The 19,565-nt window shown below is 36.7% G+C and overlaps 1 protein-coding gene across 7 annotated transcripts in view; it reads right to left on the reverse strand.

Moving 5' to 3' along the window:
* The window catches only part of LOC138106437 (thrombospondin type-1 domain-containing protein 7A-like), a 285,545-nt gene that overhangs the window by 243,179 nt on the left and 22,801 nt on the right, over window positions 1–19,565 (reverse strand). For 5 of the 7 annotated variants that reach the window (XM_069007028.1, XM_069007030.1, XM_069007031.1 and 2 more), the window contains one exon: window positions 15,638–15,678. The exons of the other annotated variants lie outside the window; for them this stretch is intronic. The gene's annotated coding sequence lies outside the window, so the exon portion shown is untranslated. The remainder of the gene's footprint in view (window positions 1–15,637; window positions 15,679–19,565) is intronic. 7 annotated transcript variants of the gene reach the window in all.

The following is a 19,565-nucleotide window of genomic DNA, read 5'->3' on the forward strand; positions in this document are numbered from 1 at the left end:
TTAAGTTGTAATATTATGGTTGTATATTGATTACTATAGAAGAACTGCAGCAAAAGGAGACAACTGTGTCCTTTGGGCCACCATGACTGTGAATAAGAACACTTTATTTGAAATCCCACATTTCAAAAACTGTTTCACTTTTTCTTCACGAGGAAATTTTAAAATAAGGATCTATCTGGTAATATCAGAAAGCAATGCTGGTCTGTATATCAGTATGCCACCGCCTAGTTGAGGACTTGAAGCAAGAAGCCCATTGTAAAAAAGAGTGAAATATCCTTTGTGGTTTATTTTACATCATTGGCAGTATGAGTTAAGTTGCCTTCATTTGGCAGCAAATCTCTCTCAGTAATCAATGCAAAAATTCAATCCTGGGCTTTTAGTCTTCTTTGAATTAACACAATGTACTGGTTTGAGCTGGGATAGAGTTAATTTTCTTCACAGTAGCTCATATGGGGCTGAGTTTTGGATTTCTGCTGAAAACAGTGTTCATAACACATGAAGGTTTCAGTTATTGCTGAGCAGTGCTTGCTCAGAGTCAAGGCCTTTTCTCCTGCTCATGCAGCAGGAAGAAGCACAAGAAATTGGGAGGGGACTCACTTGGGACAGATGACCCCAACCGAACAAAAGGATGTTCCATGCCATATGGTGTCATGCTCAGCATATATATAAAACTGGGAAGAAAAAGGATGAAGGGAGGAAGGGGCCTTGGAGAGATGGCGTTTTTCTTCCCAGGTAACAGTTAAGAGGGATGGAGCCCTGCTCTCCTGGAGATGGCAGAACACCTGCCTGCCCAGGGGAAGGGGTGAATGCATTCCTTGTTTTGCTTTGCTTCTGCACAACACTTTTGCTTTATCTATTAAACTGTCTCTATGTCAACCCATGAGTTTTCTCATTTTTACCCTTCTGATTCTCTCTCCCATCCCACTGAAGAAGGAGTGAGTAAGTGAGTGGTCAACTGGGGCAGAGAGGCCCACCAGATTTAAACCATAACACACATTTACTTTAATTCAGGGAATTTTAGACCAAGCTCAATTGGAGCAATTAGGAAGTCTAACTGAGCTGAGTTAGTTTGGGAGGTATCTCACCCATATGTTAGTGTTTATTTTTCATCCATAAAAATGGCAGCCATATAAACACCCCAAGAATTTCACAAAAGCTGCACAGAACAGCCAATTACACACAAGCAGTAATTCGAGTAATGCATACAGCAGAATGGTCAAAAGAAACAAATTTCTTTTTGCTTGAACCTCTGAACTGTTCAAAATGAAGCCAAATTCAGCCAAATTTCATAAATCTAGTTTATCATGAGGCTAACATTTGACATACAGCTTTTGGCTTAAAGCAAATTTTTATAGCCCAAAGAATGGAATTATAATAAAATGCTGACAAGCCCATACCACACAAAATAGTTTCTGCTAGAGGGTGGTTTGTCTATTCTTGACATTTCAAAATAAATGGATTTACATTTGAGAAATAAGATACAATTCACATTCAGTAGCTGTAACTCTTTATGTTTTTTTCTATTTGATACATGGGAAATAATTCAACAAGACAAAGTTCAGATTCTTTTCCCTTCCTAAGTTCAAAGTTGAAATTCTTCAGAGTTCATCCCTAAGGCCAATTAGGTCTATTAAGTCTCACATGACAGCAGTATTTAAAATGAGATATATCATTTGCAAAAGCAGAAGGACACATGTTCCTGTGGCTCAATTCCTTGTTCCCTGTGACTTAAATGCAGCTCCAATGACTTAATGCAACAGACAGTTGATGTAGATTTCTCCCTCCTGTGGCCACATAATTGAGTTTAACTTTTTAAAAAAACAAAACTAGTTCTGAGCCTTCCACTAATAAAGAGTGGTGCCACTAACAGCCTTTAGAAGAAATGCATATCCAGTGAAGGGCCATCATTTGCCCTTCATTTATGATAAGAATCTGCAAGAGATCGCACAATGAAACACCATGACACTAAAACAGCCTCCAAAACTTATAAATAGGAATAAGAATCCTCTTGACTTGCAAGCAGATATATGACTATTAAAATTAAAGTGCCAGAATATCCCAGTTTACTATTCTAATGCATGGAAGTTTATCAGTTAATATGAATGTTTTAAGACCTTAAAAAGAGACAATTTTCTGAATACTGTGATAGTTCCAATTACTAAAGTATATAAACTCAGGAAACAAGGACCTTCCACAAACTTTTTAAAAGTAGTCTTGATGTGATGACCTCCTGTTCACAAGAGGATACATTTTTTCACATTCCTTGGCAAAAGGTACAGCTTTTTATAAGCAGAAGTTTTGTTTTAGTTGTGCTCGCTAACTTTGTGATCATTTTATGTGAAATTACCTGTAAACTACAAAATAATTCCTTACACTATTTTGCTGACACCTGATAAAGCGTGAAATTATTTTCACCACTACTTTTACTCATTCTGGTTTGCTTTTTCTTTTTTTTTCAATCATTTGATAAACCTCATTTTCAATCAGAACATAGTTTTTCAATGTTTCTTTGATTCATATCTGCTGATTCCCAAAAGAAATGGTCACTGCTAGGTAGTTCTTTTCCATACAATTTTTCTTCCACTCATGTACACTGCAGTTATGAAAATATTTATTTTCAAAGCACCTTGTTCAGTAACAACTGCTATACCAGCAATATTATCAATGGCACACTGTTGCATTCTGTAACTCTTATGTAGATCCATTAAATAGTCTTAGATTATATCTAGTGTTTTCACCTTCCATAGAGTTGAACTGTATAAATACATATAGCTCATGCAATTCATTTTAACTAACCCCTCTTAACAGAAATCCTAATTTTCTAAGGTAAAATATGTCCAGAGTGGGCCTGCCCACACACAGAGAATTTTTCAACAGCTCCTTTTCTCCTTTTACTCTTCTGGGTGTAACAGAGTTGGCGATTTTATCATTCCACTTGGGAGTACTTATGTGAGAAGTTTCCAAGCCTTTGGGAACCTCATCTCTAAGTTATATGCAGTAGACCCAACTGGCTCATCAGAAGAATAATTTATGTAACTAAACCCAAACTGAAGGACAAAAGCAAATCTTCATGTCTTAATTTCGCACATGTAGATCTGTCTTGAAATTGTGTCTCAGACACGTAAGCAGTCCAAATCCCCTTTGGCTCTTTTCTCTTTCTTTTGTGTCTTTTCTGACATTTACTGTGTGTATATAATATCTGTATTTAATATTCCCATCTGCAAATGTACTTTATATCATAACACAGACACACATAGAACAGAATAATAATAAGCTCAGAAACAGCAATTTTACAGTGAGACTTACATTAAATAAATAGATTTAAATCACAGAATTCCCACCACAGCTATAAACACTTTGGCACTGGAAGATTTTCTTTAGATTTATTAACATAGTCTGTGACTCCTTAGGCCCAAGCAGGCCTAATAGGGACATTACTGGTTGCCATACCTAAGCATCTTTAAATGACATCAAAAATGAAAAATAACACAATTTTAAAAAAATCCATTATAAAATATTCTATTTTGTAGAGAGACCAGCTCATCTGAGCAGAGAGAGATAATAACAGCATGGCAGATGGATGAAGGTGTTAGATGAATGAGTAAAAAGGTAATATAAGGTGAAAGATATGTTACAAGTATTTCAAGGTCCTGAAGCAACTACTGGAAGTAAACTCAATGGAAGAAATGAGGTTTTGTCCATGATCTGTATTGTTCACATGGGGAGGGGATTTTTATTTCTAGCCTTCAGAGTTGTATTATTTCACTCCTCCCACTAGGCAGAGAATTTAATTTCTATCATTTACAATACACTGTAACACACCCTCTGCCTCATTTAAAGAAAATGAGCAAAATATTTCCCCATGTGAAAAGGAGATCTGCCATCTTTTTTATTATTTCAAGGCATTTATAGCAGGCAGAGATGCAAACAGTGAGCCACACCAGTATGAAAATTTACAAACACCACCATCCCAGTTACTTTAAGGGTCAACATACATAAAGGAAAAGGGCAATCATCCAACTCCTGCTGTGTTTACACAGAGCATTTTATTGCAACTCTCCTTTTCCTCTTCCTTTCCTGTACTTAATCAGAATAATGCTATGAAATACTTAATTCTCATATATTTTTATTTCCTCGCATCATTACGATTCCAGATCCCTATCTTGTCTACTTTGTATCTGGTTTTGATGCCACTGAATGCCTGGCTTCAGGAAACAGCAAAAAAATTCCCATGGGATTTTACCTAATGATTCTTTCACATTATGCTTCAGGGATTGACACAAACTGAAAAAATCTTGGATACTGCCCTCTGCAAAATACACTCAGAGCACTGCTATTTGAATCTAATTTGGAATTCACTAAGGGCTTGGATCATAATTTATACTTGCCAAATATATGTTAATTAATTCTAATGACATTAAAATAATCTGCCATTTTGGTGCTATCATATTGCAAACAGAAATTACTAAAAGCCAATTAATTCTTGTTAGACTTTATTTTATAATACCTAAAAGAGGATCTTATATGATCAAATTTAACAATACTATTCCATAAAAAGACCACAACAAGCTCTTCAATAAACCACGAAAATCAGTCACTTGAAATCACTAAAAAAATTAATAGATTACCTTTGAAATATAAAAGGTCATGTTCTCAATGGTTTCTAAAAAAATTTGCTCTAGGATATGATTATTAGTAGAAAGGGTACTAATATTCAATTTATATTTGGATTCTATTTCCGTCTAGATTCAAGGGATTCAACAGATCACTAATTAGCATTCCATACAATTATTTTCATGTTACTTGATCTAACTCATGAGACAATGAAGGGTTAAATGCTGGCATGTGGCTATACTTAGCATTAATTATGCAGGAGTATACATACACACAGATATGGGTTAATGAAGCCATAACAGCGCTGTTATCAGACCAAGTGCAATCTCTGTTATCATACAGCCATTGGTAGACTGCTGCAAATTTATAACCTCAAAGGGTGTTTAAAAGTTAATAACAACACATTACAGTTGTGTCCATGTCACAAAAGTCCCAAACTTTGTTGTTCACAATTTGTGATAGCACTTTAAATACAAAACAGTATCTGCAAATCATCTTTAATTGAGCAACACCCTTACGAGTGCTTACTGTAATGAGCCTTTCATATAATTCAGAAGAGAAATTCATAAAATTTCACTGTCATTTTTCTTAACTTATTTGATTGACATCTGTGCATAGAGGGCTTAATGGTTTTCTTGAGTACTGACATGAAAGTATAAAACCTATGTAAACCTAGAAAACATATGCTCATTAAGTGCTAAAATAAATATTCCCATTCTCTGTTCTGTAAACTGAGATTAGGGTTTTTTACATGGCACACAGGGAATTAACTGCAGAATTCATTAAAGTGAGTGAAAGTCATACAGCTAAAATTTACTGCCACAGAAAGAGTTATCTTTAGAATATATCTAATAAAATTTAAGTATGAGCTACAATACCTGAATACTTTAAATAGTCATTGGAGACAAAAGTGGTTGCAGATGTTGGCAACAATGTACAATATTGGTACACAATGTTGGCTGCAACATGAAGCTGAAGGAAAATATTATATTGTCTGGGTTCAGTAATCATGGTAAAATATTATACACCTCTGATAAGTGTCTACTTACTGATGTCCTGACTTTTATTTCATTTCATCTGACTACCTAAACTGTCTCTGAAGTGCCTATCTTCATTTGCATTTTAATGAATAATAATTGATATTTATTCAGCACGTTATATTTGCAACTCAGAGGTTCATTTATAGATTAATATTCTTATTACCTAAAACAAACTATGCATAGATATTCAGATTTGGGAATTACTAACAAGCAAGACACTGTGGGTAGCATTATAATTTGGTGAACCTGTTGGCCTCAGCTTTAGCTTTTGCATTGTATTAGGTGTCAGTGGTGGCTGGGGATGTCTTGACTCTAGAAAGTTGTACTGCAGTTCCAGGGAGATAAAGAATTAGAGAATTCTCACTGAGTTGCCTAAAGGTTTTCAATTTATGCCATTCTTGACAAAGTAAGTACTGTAAATCACCCAGAAGAAATGAGTAGTACTCACTGCTTTCTACAATCACACTGATAGTAAAGAAAACATTGGTCTATATTGGTATATTGTGATCAAAAAGAAAACCAAAATATCCAAAAAATGCCAGACACCCAGGCTTGTATAAGTTCATGAACCAGACCAATTGATATATATTTTGCCTTAACCATGCAAATCCAAATAAGACCAGTGAAAAGGTCCAGGACTGATTCCAGAAAGTACATTCCACCTGCATTAATTTGATTTCTGATTTTGATACTCACAATTCAGTAGTCACTACAATGACTTCCTTACTCTGACACCAAAAAAAAAAAGAAAAAAAAGAAAGAATAAAACCCAAACTTTACTGCTATAGTAAATTTGATTACAGATTTTACAGCTTTGGATATCCACAATAGAAAGAAACAAATCCACACAAGCACAGAAATGATATTTGGATTTCATATCCATGACTGGCTCTCTGGCAGATCAGGTTTAAATGTTAAGCTTCTGTGAAAAGACTCACCCCTCTCCCCCTCCCCCCCCCCAGCATTAATCTTTCTCACCTGCACATTCTTGTCAGGACATTTATATTCCACCATCTTAGAAAGTACTTTGTATTCTTTGCTATATATCTCCCTATTTCCTGGGATAATTTTGAACCTAATCTAAACCAAGCACTCATGCAATGGGCTGCCCTAAATTTTAAAACTGTCAAGTGAAGGCTGCACTCTCTGAACACTCCTGTCTTCAGATCAACCTTTTATCATACAAAAAATCTATTTAAAAATAGACATAAGGTAAATATTTAAGACTGCCTCCTAGGCAATGCAGCTTATGGATGAGGTCAGTCACCCTGGAAGCAGACATCTAGAATAAATGAAAGACACCTTGAAGTGCCTCTCTGTCTCCTCCAGCTCTAACTGGTGCTTATGCTAACTCAGTGATGCTCACCAACACTGCAGGCAACAAAAACAGATCCCTCCTTACGAAGGATACTAAAATACATTATCAATTTTGCAAGAATTAACAATATTTACACACAGAATTTGCAAAGGCATTCTGACTTAAGAAGGCTGCAGTTATGGGGACAGGAATTTAAACCTAAATCCAAAAATGGAATCTAACCAAGAAAGCCATTAAAAATATTTTTAAGAAACTTGGGGAAGATGAAGACTATTACCATGTGATACTAGTGGTATAATCTCTGGAAATAAGAATAATCCAAAAAGAAAGCTACAATCAAACCATGCTATCATTGGTTAGACAAAACAAAGTTCCCAAACAGCCTCTTCTAGCTATTTTCTTTATATACAGGAACAGAGAAAGCATGGCTCTCAGGAAATTTCAGCTCACACTGACCAAACTCAAAAGCTAATGTCTACTGTTAATGTTAAAGAACTTGTAGTTCTATTATTTTTATCACATTATTATATATATTATATAGGTTTGTAAATAAGCATTCTTGTACCCAAGGATCTATACTAGTGATGGTCCCCACATGTCGTTCTATCAGACAAAGCAAGACTCAAGGAAGCAACACCAGTGCTCACCAATAAAGAGCTGGTGTGGAGGTTCCACCTAGAGGTGCCTCTCTGGAATATGCTCTACTGTAGAAAGGCAAACAAGACTTACTGTGCTGGGACTAACTTGGTAAGTGTAAGCCTACAACATTTGGGCAAAAAGCAAAACACAAGGAAGAGAGCCTACATCAGTCCTTTTTTCACTCGCTCAAGGTTTCTTTTTTATTGTCTTCAAGCTGATATGTTTTGCTGTTACAGTTCTTTCTCTTTTCCAAACTCTAAACTACAAAGTTGAAAACTGAAAAGGTTTTTTTTTTGGTAATTTGTAAACATTACTGTCTAAGCAATATCTGACTTACCTAAACAATGTTTTTGATGTAAAAAGCTAAGGGAAAGAACAACTTCCATTCCAGTGCAGCATTCTTTTTAAACTCCCAGGCTATTAACAACATTAATGTCTTTCTCACCTAATTATTTTTAAATAAGGGAGAAAATAAGTGAAGACAGGCCCAGGTGTTTCAAGTATTTCAAATCACATGGTTGAAAATGAAAGAGATGAAAGAAATAAGATCAGAGTACACAGCAGATTTAAAGAAAGCATATAATCATTGCATAGCATGAGATGGCCTCTGGGTTGCAATCAGTCAGGAACCCTCTGTAAAATTATTATAGTGATACAATGGAGTGTTTCGTGTTCAAAAAGTAAGAGTATTAATACTGAGTGAAATCCTTGCCCCATTTGATCTTAATAAAGGATTAAGGCAGAGAGATACATGGTTCCCTACGGGCAGATCCCTATGGCTTCGCACAGAGGTTCTGGGAAACCAATGTCATTGCTGTTTCAGGATGAGCCTGCAGCAACTTTTTTTTACATGCTAACTCTGCTAAAATAAGAATGAAAGAATTTATGATAAAGATCATGATGTCTAGAGACTTGAAGAGAAATGGGACTTAAGATTGGTAAAGATAAGTCACATATATCCTTGTAAACTGACAAAAACGTTCTTAAACTAGCTAGCTAAACTTGATAACCACGAATACAAATGAATCTGAACATTCAGATACAAAGGAAATTTAAGCCTAAAACCACTGATGAATAAAAAATGTTTAAATCCCATTTTTAAGCTGTCTGCTGTTGCTGACAAAGACTGATTTCAGATATGCAAGATCATTATATGGTTTATTCTTTTCTACAGAAGTGGTACACAATACTTGTATCCAGAGGAAAAATTTTTAAATGTTAAAATTGAAATAACAAAGTAAATATACAAGAAAAGGGAATAACACAAGGCTAAAAAAAAATATGTGAGAGAAGGTATAAATAGAGATGAAGATAGAAGGAAAAATGGGCAGACCTCAACAGGCACAGAAATGTCAATGTTAACTAAGTTCATTTAAACCTCCTTCCCATGTAAATTCCACATTAAGAAGAAAAAAAAATCTGCAAAAGACCAAGGGCTATGACTGGAAATGGTAAAGATACACAAGTTATACAAAGACATTTAAGCAACATAGGAATGGCCAAGAGCTCTAAATGTCCAGAAATCTGGCAGGAGCTGGAGGAACACTCTGGTCTGCAGCAGTAGATAGTAGGCAGGGATATAGCACGGAAGAGATAAAAAAAGAACCAAACAACTCAAAGAGAGAGAAATTTATGATCTGTAAGTATTCTCATGAACAGTTCCAATTAAGTGCATTTTTGTCTAAAATATCAAGTACAAAAATCCAGTCCACAGTGGTGCTGGGCAGAAAAGTTCTCTTAATATACATCAAATTCCTACATTTTCTTGAAGGAAAGAAAATGCACATGTTACTTTGAAATTACAGACACTGCAGAATTTTTCATGCTTTTAACTGATGGACGTATACTCTAAAAATAGAAACAATTCCCTATTCTTTTTCCCCAACTCACCTCCTTCCCATGAACAAAATAATAAAAAAACCCAAAGCCTTTACTATGCAAAAATAATTTCTAAAATAATCCCAACTTTTAAGTGGTCAAAGCCATATACATTGCTTTACCACAAACTGATTATGTTTTTCCCATATCCTTTCATCCTTTTTTCTACATGTTGTGATTTTTTTTTTCATTTCAAGATCTGCATATGGCTATGCCTTGTTTTTGACTATTTATTTATTGATTATTGCTGAAAAAAAAAACTATTGGCATCAAAGAACTTTAAATTAATCTCCACTTAAACATTCTTTGTTTGTGCTTCATTATGCTGGAAACATATTACTTTTTTTTCCAAGTGCAGCTGCACTTAATCCTTAGCAACACTGGAGACAGTAGCAGAGACCACTATAACAAAAACATTTTAAACTGTTTAAAGACTCTCATTCGGCCAGACCCAAGGGAAACGGCATACAAAATAAATCCACTATTTCTTCAATTAAAAAAATAGAATTAAATTTAAAATACTAGGAAAAAAAAATCAATCTATTATCCCATTGATAGACAAGCATTTGAATCTAAAGATTTTTAATTCTACCAAATGATCACATTATTCTCCATGTTTTTGGTGTATATTTTTGTATCTAACTGAATGTAAGTCCAGATGATAGCTGAGCTTGCAGAAGTTCTCTTTTTACACAAAACTTCATATTGTGTTATATTCTCTTATACAAAAGTAAGTAAAATATGAAAGTGTGGCTCAGCAAAAGACCACAAGAATTTGGTGTAGACCTGGAAGCTGATTAGTGTGGGATGTGCAAAATAAAACAGTGACAAAAATTGTGGGTCAAGGGTCATTTGGTTCTATTCTTCTATTAAAAGAAGAAAAAAATGTTGAAGTTACTGGAAAATGTGACAGCACCCTATAATCTGTTCAAATGCTCAGGCAATATTATAACAGAGCAGTGCATGTTTTCACTGACAAAAGCAAAATTAGAAAGACATTGCAAGGACATTTCTTTTTTTTAAGGTCTAAAATGGCCTTTTCTCATTTCTGGAGCTGAATGAAGCTAGAAGTGTCGATGATGACAAAATCCTGCTTTATGTCACTACGATAGACTACTACCAAGAAAAAGAAAAACCAAAACAACTCTTCAGTAGAATTAGATTGTGTGTTATCCAGGGCTCATAAGAAAAGTCCTTCTGAGGCACGATTAGGACACACAACATACACCCACCACAGAGTGCAACAAGTCATATGCCTGACACATTCATCTCATTGCAGCATTCCTAGAGATAAACAGTCATTTCTGTTTTGCTGAAGAGAAATCTAGCCACACATTGGCAATTGTTCTGGACAGGCCGAAAACACTGAGCACAGGAACTTTGAAAAAGCAGAAGGACCTGGACTTCTAAACTACTTGTCCATCTAATGTCCTAAATGTCAGGAATTTCAGACAAAAATGTCATTACAGACTCAGAGGAACTAATGCTGGTAAATATAGATGTGTACACACAAAGAAACAACTGAATGTATCGCTCATATGCAATTTTTTACCTTTTCTTTGCTTATTTAAATAGGCCAAGTGTTCAGCCTCTATCTGGAAATAAGCATCTCACAATGCTACATAAGACTGACCCAAGTGTCTCCAAAGGGTATCTTGTTTTTCAGGGCCCTGTTTTTATCCTCTTCAAACATCTTTGCTCTCTGTTTTATTTGAAATCAAAATCTTTTGTTTGCCCACTTTCTAAGGAAAGTTACACCATTCCAAGGGGCCACCTTTTCCCAGTGCTATCAGGCAGACAGCATTCAGCTACACCTCAGAAGGAATGCATACTTCCAGACCCTCTGGAGTCTGGCAGATATATCAGTATGAAGGTATAATTTACACTTTCAGTGCAGAACCAACTCAGCTCATGTTTGAATAGAATACACTACTTCAGCTGGAAGGGACCTGCAACGATAATCTGGTCCAACTGCCAGACCACTTCAAGGCTGATCAAGTTAAAGTATGTTATTAAGGGCATTGTTCACATGCCTCATAAACACTGCCAGGTCTCTCTACAAAGGCTGTGCCAGTGTTTGACCACTGTCTCAGTAAAGAACTGCTTGATTAAATGCAAGAGTTAAAAAAAAGATCAATTAATTATGTACAACACTGCTGGAAATAATGAAAACATTTACCTGCTTCAAATTAATAAACCCTGAAGTAAGTTTTATGCATGAACAGTTCATGCTATACCTTAGTTTTAATAATTGATACTGCTTCATGGCACTTGCACGAGCATTTCCTTCTGTATCATGTAGAACATGCCAAACTCATCTTCCATTCGAAGACTATCACTATCCTGGAACGGAAACACAATTTTGAGCATCCTATGGACAACATATTATTTCACTCTCTGCTGTTTCCTTTTGAGGAAAGCCATCTCACAGAAGTCCATATAGCTTTTTACTAATTACTGCAAAGACAATGCACAGTAAAATAAAGGGCAACATGGAAGCTCTAGATGTGCTGAAGCACCTACCTAACATCTCCTAATGTAGGGGCAATGTCTTCTGCAAAAGAAATTACTGTCACAAAACATTAATGGCTCCCTGGAAGCTTCTAATCCATTAAGATCTTGGCATTAACATTCAGAATCAACTGCACAAAACACCAGGTTGTGTTTATGAGCTACGGTAAGAGTTGTATTCCCCTGGAGCAGTGGAGATCAAAGTCCAGAGTCATTCACATAAGACCTTGCTCAAGAAGATCTGGCCAGTTTTGTAAGACAATACTGAATATTCACTAGAGAAAAGAGCAAGAATGACTATCCCAGCTGCAATTAGCTAACCTCTTAAACTGTAGTATCTCATGGTGCAGAATGCTTCCACAAAGGCAGAAAATATTTTTCCCCTAGTCTTTGCAATCAGAACTATGGATACAAGTCCTCTGGACAAAGGCAGAAGGCTTATCACTAAAGAAAACGTTTGAATCATTGGTAAATTTGAAAGCAAGGATGAATGTTCCTCTAGCTCTAACTCTTCAGTTTCCTAACATCTACAAGTGTACCAAGCTGAAAGAGGATGCCCTTTATACTTTGAATAAATCCACAAAACAAACTTAACTTGAAAATGGTTTTGGCTGTCACAAAACATCACCTGGAACAAAACACACTATTAGCCATAAAAAGAACTTAATGAGCTTAAACAGGAACTATAAATTCCATTTCTTCAAAACCACATCTGAATTAAGACCTGAGTTTGATGAATCTTTCAACATCTATCAGCCATTTCAGGCAATAATATGGCCTTGTTTTACTGTTATCTACAACAAAGACACACTGTGAAACCACTTGCAACACAGTTCCGTTCTCTTGTATGGAACTGTTGGCCAAGATCCCTGAAACCCACGGAGGCTTTCATTCCACAACCATTGTGCGCAGAGAAAAATCTAGTACCAAACAGGACTTGTTGACACAGGAATTATTCCTGAAGAATTTCTCCTTCAACAAAACTTTTTTTTAAAGTTCCTCAATGATGACTTCATATATGCATTCTAAGTGTTCTAACAATAAACTGCCAGGGTAATTACCTCTCAGAAAGCAGGGAAGCCACTGCACAAATCTCTCACACAATATGCATTCGAATCAGGCTTCTGCATGCATAGTTTTAACACCCACCTTTCATTTTCATATTTTTCTTATGTACAGAACAGTCACATTTTTTTTAACATTCTTATGTTAAGATCTTCTACAAGAAATTCTATATAAAGGAAAAGGCATGTGGAACACTAGTAAAGCATAAAAACCAGATGTTTCCATCTAAACCCACTTAGTTCAAGTATTAGTAAAAAGAAGCCTGAAAGACTCAGATGAGTACCTTTAATTTTGGGTGAGAGAATGCTACCGTATCCAGTGCCTCCGCAGTGTTTACAGGTCCTTAACAAATTGCTAATTCCAAGAGAAGAGCTTCAACCAGGTGTTGGAAACGTAACGTTAGATTTAATGGGAAGAAATTTAAATGGATTTTCTCTTTCTCAGAATGTAAATTTAGGCCAAAGGTCTTCTTTTCCTCTCCCTAGGGAAGGCTTAGGAAAGCTTATTGCCCCATTTTACCCTACATAATTTCATCCTTAGCAATTTTCTCCAATTATAGTGGGTATCTGGTATTGCTCACATCTTCAGCCTAGATTACTTTACTGGAATTCCTTTTAAAAATTAACTGATTAGTATGAGCATGCAGTCTTACTCTGGCCTCAGAATTAACATACTCACCCAAACCAATTCTCCCAGTGAGAGAGTTTTTTGTTGGGTACACAAAGGACTTTATAAACAATTCACCACGCATTAAAAAAATGCCATAATTATCATTTTCATTACACACATCCTTGTGATTTCATGAAAGGAGTGGATAACATAATAGACTACTATTCTCAATGAAAGAATCCTAACAGAATGCTAATAGAGCATACTAAACAAATTCTGATCTCTACTGTACCCCTGTAACCCTGCTGAGTGCTCTGGAGCTGACTGAACAACCATGGATTGATGGTCTCAGCCCAAGAGTAGGCTGAGCCACCCCAACGCAATGGTGGGCTTGTAACCACAAGCCCCGGCGTGCCCTCGGGCAGAGGGGACGCAGCGTTGGCCTCCACAGCGTCCTCGCTGGACGGCTCAGTGGAATCGGCGTGGGATGGGTGCGTGCGCTGGCTCCTCCTCAGAGGAAGCACGTCGGGCGGCCGATGGATTAGGCTGGCGTCAGCCCGGAGGCAAAGAAGGCGAGAGAGGCCTCTGGTGTGGGTTCCAACAGGTTTATCTGCCAGAGGGTCCAGGAACCAGAAAGGGCCCCGAGGAGGCCCGTACACAGCCTTTTATGGGCGTGTGGAGCAAGGCGGGGAAAAGGGAAGCAACCAATGGTGTACAAGGATAGGGGAGGATACAATTTTCCAGAACCACTGGGGAAAACAGGGAGGCGGGAGTCACAACAGGGAACCAATGAACAACTGAGGAAAGGGAGAACGTTCTGGAACAGGGGGCGGTAACTTGGGATTGGGAGCCACCCAGGGGGAGGTGACCTAGACCTCCGTGATCTCCTCTGGTCCGACTTCCGACCCACTGTCCTGGGCGGGGAAATCCACTCAGTGGATGGCCCTGGTTTTACTGGCATTTGATGATCTCAGCCCAAGAGTAGGCTGAGCCACCCCAACATCGGATATACAGTGTGGCTTGTGAAGGCTATTCACACTGCCTAGCTAACATATATAACATAAGTAAATCTCCTTTAGAGTGCAAGCCAAAAGTGTCTCCATTACAAGTTAGGTCTTGGCTTCGAACATAGTAGCTAAACTAAATACAAAATGCAAGTGATGTGAATAGCTCCCAAAATCACTGCGGGAAAATCCCCACCCTATTATTTGAAGTTGGTTTAGTCAAAGACAACAACAAAATTTATTAACCAACTTTCATTTAGATATGCCTGTAAAATGACTTCAATAGATTTGTGATGAAATTGAACACCAAATGAAATAATCTGCTTCAATGGCAGGACAGATTTCTTGGATTTTATATATTTTTAAATTTTATTTCCCATGAATTATTATAATTTCTATTTGCTTTTGTCATCCTAGTAATCTAGAATCCCCAAAGCATGACACAAGTAACATTATCACAAATAGCTAAGACGTAACAGAAGATAAATTTTACTCACAGATTATCATTTATTATCTCTTAAATGATGGGTATCTCCTATTCACACAGAATATATAAAAGGAGGAAAAATAAATTCTATTTTAGCAAATGTAATACAAAATGTGACATGAATTTGTAACAGAAACTGTAACAGCCCTAAACCTATCATGCCAAAATGCCTTGAGCTACTTAGAAAACTTGAGGCAATTTTCAAATACCCTAGAGCAGGCTGTATCTTTATTTTACTTTTCTTTTATGAGGAATCATTAGTGAAGACAGACTTCATACACATTTAAAATAATTTTTAAAATAGTAACAAAAAAATTACACAATGCCATAATTTCCATTTAAAATCTCAAATTATTTACTTTTTCTTTTAGATATTGCCTACCATTACAAAGGTACACAGTCCTTTTCCACAAAATGCTGCATTATTTTAATCTATTCAGTGAGATTATTGACAAGTTTATTGACTACTAACCACGAGAATCCAAGTCAGCCTTCTGGCCATCCAACAGGCATCTAATGATAACGAAAACAAAATGTTTTATGTTAATGTACTGCACATGGCTCGATACATACCTTGCATTTAACCCAATTTCACCATCCTCCCAACATCTTGATCAAGCAAGGAATAAATACCAAAGCTAGCTACCTAATTCAGTTCCTTTTTGTTACTTAGGGCTCGATGTATCTTGCATATAACCATGTTACCTGATGCACTTCTAGGGAAGGAAACAATGCAACACATCAGTCTTATGCTTGATAGCCTGGTAAAGAAACTACATAGTAGTTTCAATGTGACACTTCAATCCTTTTAAAAAGGATATTATATCAGGATTTTCAAATGCTCAGAATTCCTGTCTGCCATGAGGAAGTTGGACAGACTGAGGGGAAAAAAAAAAGCTGTTTTATGCAACTGTAACAATTAAGAAATCAATCTATCACAGAACAAATCTTATACAACACTGATTTAAGTCACAGTTATGATTCCACATGGAAGAAATCCAAGGAAGTCTTGGCATCTAAGATTTTTCCCAAGAGCTACCTCACGAGTACAGCCCAAATATAATCAAATTCTACTGAGTGACACACTAGTTGCAAGTTGGTGGAATGTGCTCTTAGTAATTTTAAAGTCATGAGGAACATGAATGAGACAAAAGGCAGCTTTGAATGAGACAAAAGATAGCAGTGGTCCCAGGGAGCACTGCTGGCTGCCCGGCTCAGGCAGGGTGCTACACAGCTCCCTCACTTTCCACTGACTTTCAGGCTACAACAAATACACACCTATGAAAACTGAAACCAAGGGCAGCACGAGCTGATCTGTACCATCTGCCCTTGCCTATATACCCTGTGGAGAGGTCTTTGAATATTCCACTACATGCAAATTTATCTTTTCAAACTTCCTCCAGGCCTTCCTATTACACATATTCACAGGAACAACCTTTGTGTAAAAGCTACATACATTTAATCTTAAGCTGAAACAAGGTAGTTCATGTTGCACCTTGCTCTCATCCTCACAGGATTAGGCACATTCAGTGAATTATTACTACCATATTAATACAAGTAAGAAACTAAGCTTTGCTTCTACCCAAGTTAAGCACTCTCTAATGAAGTTAGAGTTCAATTCTATGAAGCAGGCCAGACTGTAATAAAATAAATATCAAGACATACTATTACCTTTTTATGGAGAAAAAGAGACTATGAGTAGGAATCTAATTAGATGGTTTTAACTGAATATAAGTGTTTTATTGTGCTAAGAGGTTAAAATAATCTATCCCTATGGACACCTGGAACATATGCCTTAAAAGAGCTGTTTGAGAGAGCCCGTTGAAGCTTACTCTGATTTTTGTGATTGATTTCAGAAGCTCAATTCATAAAGTAACTGACCACTAGCACTGGAAAGAAGCATCACTTTTGAGGAAAGCTATCCAGTATATGACACACAATCTCTTGAATCATCTTTGACAGGGTGCTGAAGGAGATTAAAACTAGCTCAGTTTTACAGTACTTCTCTGAACATAGTCCATGAAGGCAGAAAACTATATTTAGGAACAAGCAGATTATCAAGTCATAGAAGAGTTCTGGTATTTTTCCACCACCAGCAATACCCATCAAAGCTTTGTTGCCTTACCTAGTCAAGAGACATTGCAAAGAGGAAGCCACTAAAGATTTAGTTTCTCTTCAGCTCATGTAGCTTTTAATACAGGACCATCTCCTCAGAGAGTGAGAGTCCCTTACAATGGCCCTGTCCGGGCAGGAGAAGCAGCAATTCCCACTCTCCAGATTTATCACCCTGCCCTGCTCAGCATCTCCAGCCTTCCTTTGACTCCAGCTCACAGGAAGAGACAGGATGCTATCTCTCTTCTAAAGGGACCAAACTTAGATTTACCCCACCACAGCAAGACTTTACCTTAAAAGTTTGGGATGTAAAATGTAGAGTGTGAAACCTTGGCTCAGGGACACCTATTTTATCACTTATATCTCTTTTCCCCATTAAAAATTCAGAGTTTTGAAAACACCACAGTGATCAGCATAAGGGCAGAAAAAAACAAGATGTATTTTTCCTATTGGTGATCTATTTTGGACCTGCTATGCCAGTGTTAAATGTTAAGACCTATAGAATAAACATGTAAGCTCAGGCCCAGACACAGCTATGTGAGTTTCGGTTCAACCTGTGCCACATCCTAAATCTCTTCACTGTGCTACACTGTCAGAAACTCACTGGGAAAATAACACATCCTCCACAAACCCCAAAGGTGATTATTATGTCCTCCACACCTTTCAAATCTTGCCACCATGTCATTTCTCCTTCAATGCCCCACCACCCATCTGCCTGCCACCTCCTCTGCAGATACTGGAAGTGGGATCACTCCACAGATTTTACCCACAAGTCCTACTCCTCTGAACTTTCAGATCAAAACTGACATTTGGGGTTTCCTGGTAAGTATTTGAGAGTCTGAATAAGCTGCATCTAGACAGGGTACTTCTGTTTCTATTCTCCCTTCACTTTTGCATTTACTCATCTCCTGATTTTTTTCCATTATAGCTCACTTCCAACTATTTCTTCTGAACATACAATCACAAATACAAACCATGTCTTCAGTCTATGGGATGAGTTAGAAAAAGGTTATTTAGCTACTGGATTTTCTCCACTTGAAATTTCAGAGAAGATGTAAGAACACAAGAGGTCCATTCAAAAAAAATCACAAGCAGACAGAACCCAAAAACCACAGAACAAAACTCATGCTGTTATTTGCCAATTCATGTTGACTTGAATCAGACACGCAACTCAGAGATGTTGCAACAACAGAAATGTGACAAACTGAGTTTCTCCTAAAAGTCATTCATCAACCTTAGAATCTCTGCAGGTACTTGCAGTGACACTACACATTAAAAGAGAGAATGCAGTAATTATTCTTGTTTTGTAAAAAAGAACTTCACTGCTACAGTATGGACAGTGGTGGATTTCAATAACTCTAGTGAGCTACACCCAGCAGAAGTCACAGTGTCATCCATCTGTCTTCTGAAACAAAAATGAATAAAAATCAGTATTTATAGTTCAATTGTGTCAAAAAGTTTATGCCTACACTAACATGTAGGGCAGAAGAGAAGACAGCACGTTCTGATTAAACACTATTCAGGACAACTTTTGTGCCATATGATAATTTTCCTTCAATTACATATTATTAAATATTAAAACAGGATGAGGAAGAGGGCAAAGTATTTAAAACTTAACATGTAATATTATTACTGCTTTTTAGTTCAGTGCTGCTAGTACTACGTTCAACAACTGCTCCGTTTTCCATCACTTTAAAATAGTTTTATTCATGCTGAACTGTGATATACTTTGAACTGATATTCCAACATGCAAGAGAAAAAAATAGTAAACATTGTGATTTAAATTTTGAAAGAACAAAACTCACAACCAAAAAACCTGCTGCCACTTCTCTCCTGTAGCTGGTTGTTGTCTAATAACTACTTTTATTCCAGATCTTCAAAGTCAAGCAGGAGTTTTTTCTGGGACAGCATGTCCTAATTAAATTTATTTGTGGCAGTCCATTTTTAAAGATTCAAATTAACCATTTTTTTGGTAGCTGAATGACAGCTTCTAAATTCATTTATTAAGCAAGAAGAGCTCTGCATAGACAATAACTGGAACTTCTGTAAAATAGTGTTGACAAACACTAAAATGCAACTTATACTTCCCATTTTTAGCTATAAATGAGGTGTGTGAAATCACCTTGTTCCTGAGTGACAACAGAGAAAAACGCCTCAGTTTCACATGAGAACTCATAGAACAAGACCCTTCCTCTAAAAACTTCCCTAACTGAATTCCAGTCACAGTCAGGAGTGAGCAAATATTGTAGGAAACTAAGTGTTGCAGAATATCATAATACAGAAAAACT

Source organism: Aphelocoma coerulescens, chromosome 2, assembly GCF_041296385.1.
Source record: "Aphelocoma coerulescens isolate FSJ_1873_10779 chromosome 2, UR_Acoe_1.0, whole genome shotgun sequence".
NCBI classification, from domain to species: domain Eukaryota; kingdom Metazoa; phylum Chordata; class Aves; order Passeriformes; family Corvidae; genus Aphelocoma; species Aphelocoma coerulescens.